The sequence below is a fragment of the Mus pahari genome, chromosome 4 (assembly GCF_900095145.1).
Source record: "Mus pahari chromosome 4, PAHARI_EIJ_v1.1, whole genome shotgun sequence".
Lineage (NCBI taxonomy): Eukaryota > Metazoa > Chordata > Mammalia > Rodentia > Muridae > Mus > Mus pahari.
The window spans coordinates 46405175-46414499 of record NC_034593.1 but is presented as its reverse complement, the minus strand read 5'-3'; the positions used below and the strand labels follow the sequence as shown (position 1 = coordinate 46414499).

The window sequence follows — 9325 nt, the reverse complement described above, 5'->3', positions numbered from 1 at the left end:
ATGTGTGCATGTGTCTAAAAAGAATGCTTATTGGGAAATTATTGGTCTACTGCTTCCTGCATATCCATTTGACAGGCCTTGTAATTGGGTCTTGTTTATTCTTACTAAAATTTCATTAGGGACTCTTTTTTAGTGAGAAATGGTTGTGCCAAAAATGTTTTATTGTAATATTGGCTATGCTTTAATTTTTTCAATTTTTGTTTTGTGTATTTTGAAGTTACATGTAATTTATTATAAAATATTTTTCCTTATAGCTGGGAAGGACTTCTCCATAAATACTACTATCTTTGATATTAACACACTACATTTTTTTTCCAATCAGATTGTATACTGTAGTCAATATTTCCCTATTCTTACAATTTAACTGTCAGATTATAAGCAGACAATAATTGGGTTTTGTTTTTTAAATCAGCACAGCTGTCTTTGTCTTTTTAAAGCAGTTTACATCTAATATGATTACAGACCTACGGTTAAAGATAGCATCTTACTATGGTTGGATTAATACTTTGGCCCCATGTATTTGTGTTTTATAATGAGTGTTCTTAGCTCCTTCTTTTGATTTGATCTGTGGGCAGCAGGCTCAGATTCTTCAGAAGGAAATGAAATAGAATTGAAGACTAAGATGCACAAAAACTGTGTGGTCTGGGAGTATCGTGACACATCATAATGAGATCACTTTTTTTAAAGACCCATGCTGTCAGTGGTTTTTGAAGAGTGATGTGGGCATGCTGAAGTACATGACCACATATGATTTTGATTTTTCAAAGGAGGAGCATAACATTATTTTCCTCTTGACACCAGCGCTGGGGAAAATTCTGAAATTAATGTCTTAGAAAGAATGGCTTGTGAGGCAATCTTCAGGAAAAATAAATGGTGATTGCCAAGCTAGAATGTGTTAATTTGAAATGCCAAATAAAATTATCTGCATTTTCTCTGTGAAAGAATCGCTAGACCAGCAAAACAGAGAGTGATAGATAAATAATTCTGGAGCTCAACAAGCTGTTTGACGTAAGACCCACTGGATGGACATGTTGGAGATGCACAGGCTGGAAGACATTCTAATTACTTTCTTTTAAAGCTGGTTAACCAATGGTTGCTAAATCTGCCCATTCGTTATCTTGGTCCTCAAGCGGCTCACGACTTTAAGCAATGACTCAGATAAATATATAGAAATAATGCTATAAAACTATGTGTGGTGTGAAGCTGCAAGGGAAGAAATATGTGTTGAATGATGAAAAGGGATTCAAAAGGAACTTTTAGGTCACTCATTGTGGTGGGTAGGTAAAGTCAGGGGCATGAATACACACACACACACACACACACACACACACGGGTTCAGAAACTGCCACTTGAACCATGCAAACACTGGTCTCAGTTAAACAAGAATAGTTTATTGAACACACACCTTAGTAATGAACACTCAGGACGGCAAAAAGGACTCAGAAGCCTACTTGAAGTAGGAGTGTGCTCCCAGGATAGACATTTTATAGGAAAAAACCAGGTTTGAAAATTTAAAGGGAAAGGAAGGGAGGAGGGGTTGGCTCACTAGGCAAAGTATTATCTGCTAAACTTTAAGCCGATTGGACCTGAGTAAGGTAAGGGGGAGTGGATGGGTGGTGAATGGGAATTTCAGAACATTGAGATAACAGAACATGGAGTATTATAATACTTTTTGGCTTTTTAGTAGCCAGTGTCAGTCCTAAAAAACCACAGTGAGCTCATACGTAGGTGCAGGAAGGGTTGCCTGATGGTCAGCTCTGACTCAAGATATTTTAGAATAACAATTCATATTAACCTTTGATTTGATGGGTCTTCATGGATCTTCTTAAGATCATTCAGACAAAACAGGGTGTGAGGTCAGGATGTTCTTGCTCTAAGCCATGTCACTTCTCCGTGTTAATGACTGGCAGGCATGCTACAGCAACATACAAAATAGCGGGCAGGCATGGAGCAAAATGGCTACAGCTATTCTGAGTGTGGGTGTCAAACAAAAATTATGTGTATATATACAAATAAATGTCAGGGATTCATTCTTGCCCGTGGGATGGGTCTCAGTTTGGGCCAGTCATTGGTTAGCCATTCCCTCCATCTCTGACTCAAAGATGCCAAATAACAAGGAGAGCAAAAGGGAGGAGGATGCTTGAATCTCACTCAGAAGGGGAAATGAAATGGACATTGGAGTTGGATGGATGGAAAGAACTGTTTGAGAGAGGGGATGGGGAGGGGGATGAGGAAGGAGAACATGGGAGAGAGAATGAAAATCAGCTGAGGACTGGGGAGTGGGGGGGCATCTCTAGGATGTACCAGCGATCTGGGATGCTCTAGGGAGTCTCTGGGAGCGACTCTAGATGAGACTCCTAGCAGTGGGAGATATGGAGTCTAAAACAGCCACCTCCTGAAGCCAGGCAGGACTTCTAGTGGAAGGATAAGAACACCAACCCACCCACAAAACTTTTGACCCAAAATGTGTCCTGCCTATAAGACATGCAGAAAATAATTTTAAAAATCAATTATTACTAGAGGCATAAAAAATGTTTCTCTATTCCATTCTTCCTGTGGCCAATCCCCCTCTCAGGTCTAATTTCCATTATTTTTAAAGCTATCTTTAGGAGCTATTAACTCATTTTGGCTACTTGAGATAAGGCTTCTCTCTGCGAACTTGCTATGTAAGCCAGACTGGCCTTGAGCTTATGGCCATCCTCCTGCCTCAAAGCTGTGGTGCTCCCTCAGCCTCAGCCTCCTTTTGCTGGCATTACGAACATGGGCTGCCTGGCTGTGATTTCTGGAAGCCTTGGGAATTTCTTTTTGTTTCTTAAAGAATTGGGAGGAAATGGCAGGTTTCTTGAGAGGTAGAGCCTACTGGGAGGGCTTCAGCAATGGGAGCCCAGTCATTTCCTCTCCTCTCTTTGGCCCCTCCAGCCATAAGACTGACAGTTTGGGCCTATCATATATATATTTCTACCATGATGTTTGTCACAGGGCCAGAGTGATGCCGATCAATATGGACAAAACCCAATGAGTAAACCTGCGCTAAATCTTTTCTCTTTGTAAGTAGGGTTTAGGTATTTGGTATAATCAGAGGATACTGACAAACACACTCCTTAACAAGTTCTTTTGTTGCCTGGAGTCATAGCTGATTGGTTTTGTTGCTTAATTTACCATGTCAGTCAAGGGCGAATGAACAAACTCCCTCTGAGTTAGCTGCATGCTCTCTGGTGTAGCTTTCTGTTGAGATTTCTCTCCAGAACTGTCTGTTCTCTTGCCCCAGTCAGACCTGCTTTTCTCAGGGACTGCTCCGTAGCTGGAGTGACAACATTGTTACCACCTCCGAGTCCCAGAATCCTCTTGGCTTCTTCCCAGAACTCCATTTCTCACTTGGCCCACTTTGGTTTGCTGAAGCTGCTGCTAGGACCCTATGACAAAGCCTATGAGACGATGTTTTGAGGCCTTAAAAATGCTTTATTGTGTCTTCCTCCTAACCTCACACTTAAATGGCAATAAATTCCAAATAAAAACTTATTTTCCCTTGTCGTCTGAGGGGAATTGCTCAGCTCCCTGTGGCTCTCACGCTCTGAGCCGCTGTTTGGTCTGTCTTCTCATGACGCGGATGTTATTTGGTTGATGAGCAGAGGACTGGTCCCCTGGGGGGGGGGCGTTGCTCTGCAAACACAGTGGCTGTTTTATTTGTGTATTTCTGACCCTTTGCCCGAGGCTTTTGAATGGCCTGGTCAACTTTCCCAGAAAGGGATCTTCCTGTCTGTGCTTGTCGGGTAGGGTTGGGGATGGGGCCATGGGCCCAACTGCCAGTGTCGGCAGCCAGAAGACCCCTGCTATTGCTCAGCCCCATCCCTTCCACACAGCCCCTCTCTACATGTCACCTCTTTCTGTTCTTCCTGATTCCCAAAGACCCAATGTTCCTGGTTCAGTTTCTCCCTGGATTACACTCTCATCTTCTGCCGTAGAGAGAGAAGACCGTTTTCTACCACGTGGGCCAAAGGAGGGCTCACTGGTCTAACTGCTGTTCACATGAAAGTGGAAGTCAGTTTCTAGCTTTTGTAGTTAAACCGTTCCACCAACTTTAGAGACATTAGGACATTTACATTAGGAAACTCAGGCCTCAAATTAATCTGTTTGCTCTGTTGCTAATCTATATTTCTATAATCCCCCCTATTGCTAATTTAATTACAAATAGGTCCTTCCCACCCTAAGTCATCTGGAATAGAAACAATCCGTATACAAGCGCTGTTTTCCTTTACAAAGTGTTTCAAAGGAGTTTTTATTGTTGTGCAGAAAAGAAATTATAGCCAAGCACACTTTTAATTCCAGCACTTGGGAGGAAGAGGCAGGCAGATCTCTGTAAGTATGAGGCCACCTTGGCCTACAGAGCAAATTCCAGGACAGTCAGTTTCACACAGTGAACCCTGTCTTGAAAAACCAAATATCAAGTACACATAAAAATCTCCTCTTTTTATTTTTGTTTGTTTGTTTGTTTGTTTGTTTTCGAGACAGGGTTTCTCTGTGTAGCTCTGGCTGTCCTGAAACTCACTTTGTAGACCAGGCTGGCCTCGAACTCAGAAATCTGCCTGCCTCTGCCTCCCAAGGGCTAGGAATAAAGGCATACACGACCATCACCCGGCAAAAATCTCCATATATTCTAACAGCAAATAGATTTGTCCTCATAGAGTTTTTCCTGCGAGAGAGTTGATGATTCAAGCAGAGAGAAAGGAATAAGCACTTAACATGAAAAATAGAACATAAAAATTTCAAAAAAAAATAGGGATGTTTCACAGGCTTTTAAAAACCAAGGTAGGACTGGAGAGATGCTCCATAGTGAAGACCATGGCTGCTCTCAGAGGATTCAGACTTAGCTTCCTGAGTCCATTCACAAGGTCATTATCATTTGTAACTCCAAGTCTAGGGGATATCATGATCTCTTTTACCCTCTCTGGGCACTGCACACGCATGGTAGACATTCAAACACGCAGGCAAAATCCCATACGTGTAAAACAAATATTGAAGATTTGATTTTCTAGAAAAGAAGACAGAAAAGTTTGTTTGTTTGTTTGTTTGTAAGGTCAAGGTATCTAATATTCTGAAATAGGTATTTGCTGGCTAACCTGGCAGGTTTGGAGGCTACACCGACCAAGTATATTAGATAGATCCATGTCTCCACTATCCTTTCATGGGCAGTTTGGCTCATCCTTCAAAGTATCATTTTCATGACATTGAAAAAAATCACCTTTTTACATTAAAACAAAGACTCTGGGAAGATTTGTGTGAGCATCATGGTCTGTTGTCTTTCTTTCTTTTTTTACTTTATTTATTTATTTATTGTTTTTTTTTTTGAGACAGGGTTTCTCTGTATAACCGTGGCTTATTTATTTATTTATTTATTTATTTATTGTTTTTTTTTGAGACAGGGTTTCTCTGTATAACCCTGGCTGTCCTGGAACTCACTTTGTAGACCAGGCTGGCCTCAAACTCAGAAATCTGCCTGCCTCTACCTCCCAAGTGCTGGGATTTAAGGCGTGCACCACCACGCCCGGCTTGGTCTGTTGTCTTTCTATCATCAGAAGACCTCAAATATTTTACTACGAGGTTGGGATGGTAACAACTTAGTCATGTGACTAGTGGCCATGCTGAATACAATCCATAGTGAGAACACTGGCAGCAAACAGGAGCGGCAGTCTCATCCATAAGCTTAGAAGCAGCTGTTGGTTTATAACTACCCTAAAAACACAGTACTTAATTTCTTTCTACTTCCACAATCGTTAAGTCTCACAGAGGCCAAAACCCTGTTCACATAGATACTTAAGATCAGTCATAGAGGATCGTGAATGAAAATGACGTTCACATTCTTCAAGGGCACTTGTCTGCCTGTGCGACTTTTGATGCTCTTAGAGTAGACATCATGCAACTTTAACAACAAGTCTGTGCTGGAGGAAACCTAAGTGCTCACTAAGTGACGAATGACTAAGGGAGAGATGGCACATATACTGAGTGGAAGAGAAAGCAGTCATAGAAGCATTACATCCTGTCATTGCAATGACACCGATGGAGCTGGAAATCACTATGTTTAGAGAAATAAGTGAAGTCCAGCTTGGTGCCACCACTCACATAGAATCTAAAAGTAGAGTTGATCTCACAGAAACAGACAGGAGAATGGTGCCTACCAAGAGGTTTTGAGAGAAGGAGGAAGTAATGGGGGAAATGGTGATGAATAGGCACTGCATTATGGCTGGCTAGATTAAGGAGTCTGCTATGCGCTTTCAGTGAGTGACCAAAGATGACAATCACAGAGCATGGGGGGTGGGTGGCATTTTTAATGTTTCACAATAAATGGTGAAGGCCTTCATACTGACTCTGAACTTGACACATACTTTGAGTCACCTGGGAAGAGGGAATTTCAACCAAAGAATGACTCAGATCAAACTGGCCTATGGGCATGACTCTGGGCCATTTTCTTAACTGCTGCTTGCTATAGATAGTCCAGGCTACTGTGGGCGGAGTCATCTCTAGATGGGTGGGTCTGGTCTGTATGAGAATGGTTGCCAAGCAAGCCAGAGAAAGCAAGCCAGTAAGCAGCATTCCTCTATGGTCTCTGCTTGAGTTCCTGTCCTGACATCGTTTTATAAGATTATAACATGTAAGATGTAATAAACCCTTTCCTCCCCAAGTCGCTTTTGGTGGTTGTGTTTATCACAGCAACAGAAAGCAAACTAGGACATGTGTGTGTGTGTGTGTGTGTGTGTGTGTGTGTGTGTCTTGATTTATACATCATGACGTCATGTGACCTCTCTAAATACAGCTTCTATATATACTAAAGGGTAAGAAACTCTGAGGGGTTTATGTTTATAGCTAACTACTCACTCAGATATAACCTTAGACACACACTGTTTTAAAGCATCCCAGGCTCATGTCCTCTCTTAGGCATACCATCTAAAACTGTAGCATTTTAAACTTCATGCTGGACTGCATGGGTGAAGTGGGGTAGAGAAAGACTCTATGCCCTGTGTGGCTTCTCTGTTGCAGAGATCAGAGCCCAGGCCCTTGTGGTCGTGGAGCAAACAGTTTTCTAAGCCGTGATGGGTTTGCCCTCAACAATGAGGGTTGTTCTGCTCTTACAACTCCGCTTCTCTTCTCTTACACTAAGAAGCCCCGTGGGATCAGAAAACAGGGAGGTTTGTTCTTCTGAAGTAGAATAGGGACGAGCTGGAGAGTCATACCCATCCCAGTGGTTAGTATGCATTAATGTCTGGAGGCCACTTACTCAGAGTTAATTATTTATAACAATCTGAAAGGAGATACAGATGGAAACCAGAATAAAAACAAATCATTCCAGAACAGCACGCTCTGCACAGGTGCCAGGCCGGGCTTGTCAGTTGGCAGTCCTTTCCTTAGAAACTTGTGGCTGCACAAGCCCTGTGTAAGAGTGTTAGGGGGCAACTTCCTAACTGCACGGCCTTGGCGAATCTCACAAGCTGTGACCTTCTTATTAATGTGGGCCAATCTACTGTTTCTAGGGCTTAATTATGATGCTTTGATTCCTGATCCCAATGTGGTAATGAAATAAACTCTGAAAAACCCACCCACAGTGTGTCAGACCAGGTATCCATGTGTGAGATGGATCATGCATATGTGGGTTGGGAGCCAGGAGAGCGAGCTGCCACTGTGAAGTTATCTGCATCATTTGTTATTGCTGTAGCAGTAAATTAACCACAGTTGAGTTTTAAACAATACTAATTTATTATACTCATTCCTATAAGAAGTCATGGACTAGTCAGTCTCAATTGTAGCCAGTCTTTGTTACTTTATGTGTTCCTCTTTTTTTCATCCTTTATCTTTAGGGGAGTCTTATCCTTCATTTCTCTGGATTCACCCCCTATCACTAGATAAACGAGAAGGAGACAGAGAGAGAGAGAGAGAGAGAGAGAGAGAGAGAGAGAGAGAGAGAGAGAGAATATCCCTGAATCCAATTTCTTTCTTTTTGTTTCTTCTTTGAGCATGACTGCTAACAAACCAGAACCACCCCTGCATGACCAACAACCTCCACCAACTTCCTCTCAGGGCCCTAAGCACTTTAGGCACCCTCTGAAAAGTTCCCAGAATGCCAAGCATCACCCAATTGCACAAATTATCTGCAGCTGGCAAAAGTGTGCTTTCACTAGAGCATGGGGGAAATGGGGGGAGTTGCGGTCAGCTACTGCTGACCTCCCAAAGCAACCCCTCACCCCCATGCTTGGGGTTAAAAGGACTAAAAATGTCACTAAACTCAACCAGGATTTCACGTAGAATCTCATGGTTCTGCGATAGCACACTTCAGCAAGGCTCTGACCCCGCTTTTGTGATGGCTGGTCCTTCCCGGATCTCAAGGCTCATGGTTCTCCCCTGTCAAAGTCAGCAGTGCTGGTGTTTTAGTCAATGCTCTATTGCTGTGAAGAGACACCATAACTATGGCAATTCTTTTTTTTTTTCCCAATTTTTATTAGGTATTTACTTCATTTACATTTTAAATGCTATCCCCAAAGTCCCCTATACCATACCCCCCCCCCGTTCCCCTACCCACCCACTCCCCCTTCTTGGCTCTGGTGTGCCCCTGTACTGGGGCATATAAAGTTTTCAAGGCCAAGGGGGTCTCTCTTCCCAATGATGGCTGACTAAACCATCTTCTGCTACATATGCAGCTAGAGACACGAGCTCTGGGGGTGCTGGTTAGTTCATATTGTTGTTCTACCTATAGGGTTGCAGACCCCTTCAGCTCCTTGGGTACTTTCTCTAGCTCCTCCACTGGGAGCCCTGTGTTCCATCCGATAGCTGACTGTGGGCATCCACTTCTATGTTTGCCAGGCACTGGCATAGCCTCACAAGAGACAGCTATATCAAAAATTATGGAACGCTTCACGAATTTGCATGTCATCCTTGCGCAGGGGCCATGCTAATCTTCTCTGTATTGTTCCAATTTTAGTATATGTGCTGCCGAAGCGAGCACAACTTTATATTCTTATAAAGGCAAACACTTAATTGAGTCTGGCGAGCAGGTCCAGAGTTTCATTCCACTCTTGTCATGGTGAGAAGCACAGTAGGCACTCATGCTAGCAGACGTGCTACAAGACAGGGAGCCCAGAGCTCTACATTTAGATCAGCAGGCAGCAGGAAGAGAGAGAGGAACCTACTGGGCCTGGCTTGAACTTCTGAAACCTCAAAAGCCCAGCCACCTATTACAACAAGGCCACACCTCCTAATTCCTATCAAGTAGAGCTAATCCCTTATGCCCAAGCATCTAAATATATGAACTTACGGCAGTTATTCCTATTCAAGCCACCAC

General features: G+C 42.9%; 1 non-coding gene across 1 annotated transcript; it reads right to left on the bottom strand.

Moving 5' to 3' along the window:
- Positions 1–8882: 8882 nt before the first annotated feature.
- On the bottom strand, positions 8883–8989 carry LOC115063984. Its single transcript, XR_003843824.1, has one exon. It is a non-coding gene; the product is annotated as a U6 spliceosomal RNA (small nuclear RNA).
- Positions 8990–9325: the final 336 nt, after the last annotated feature.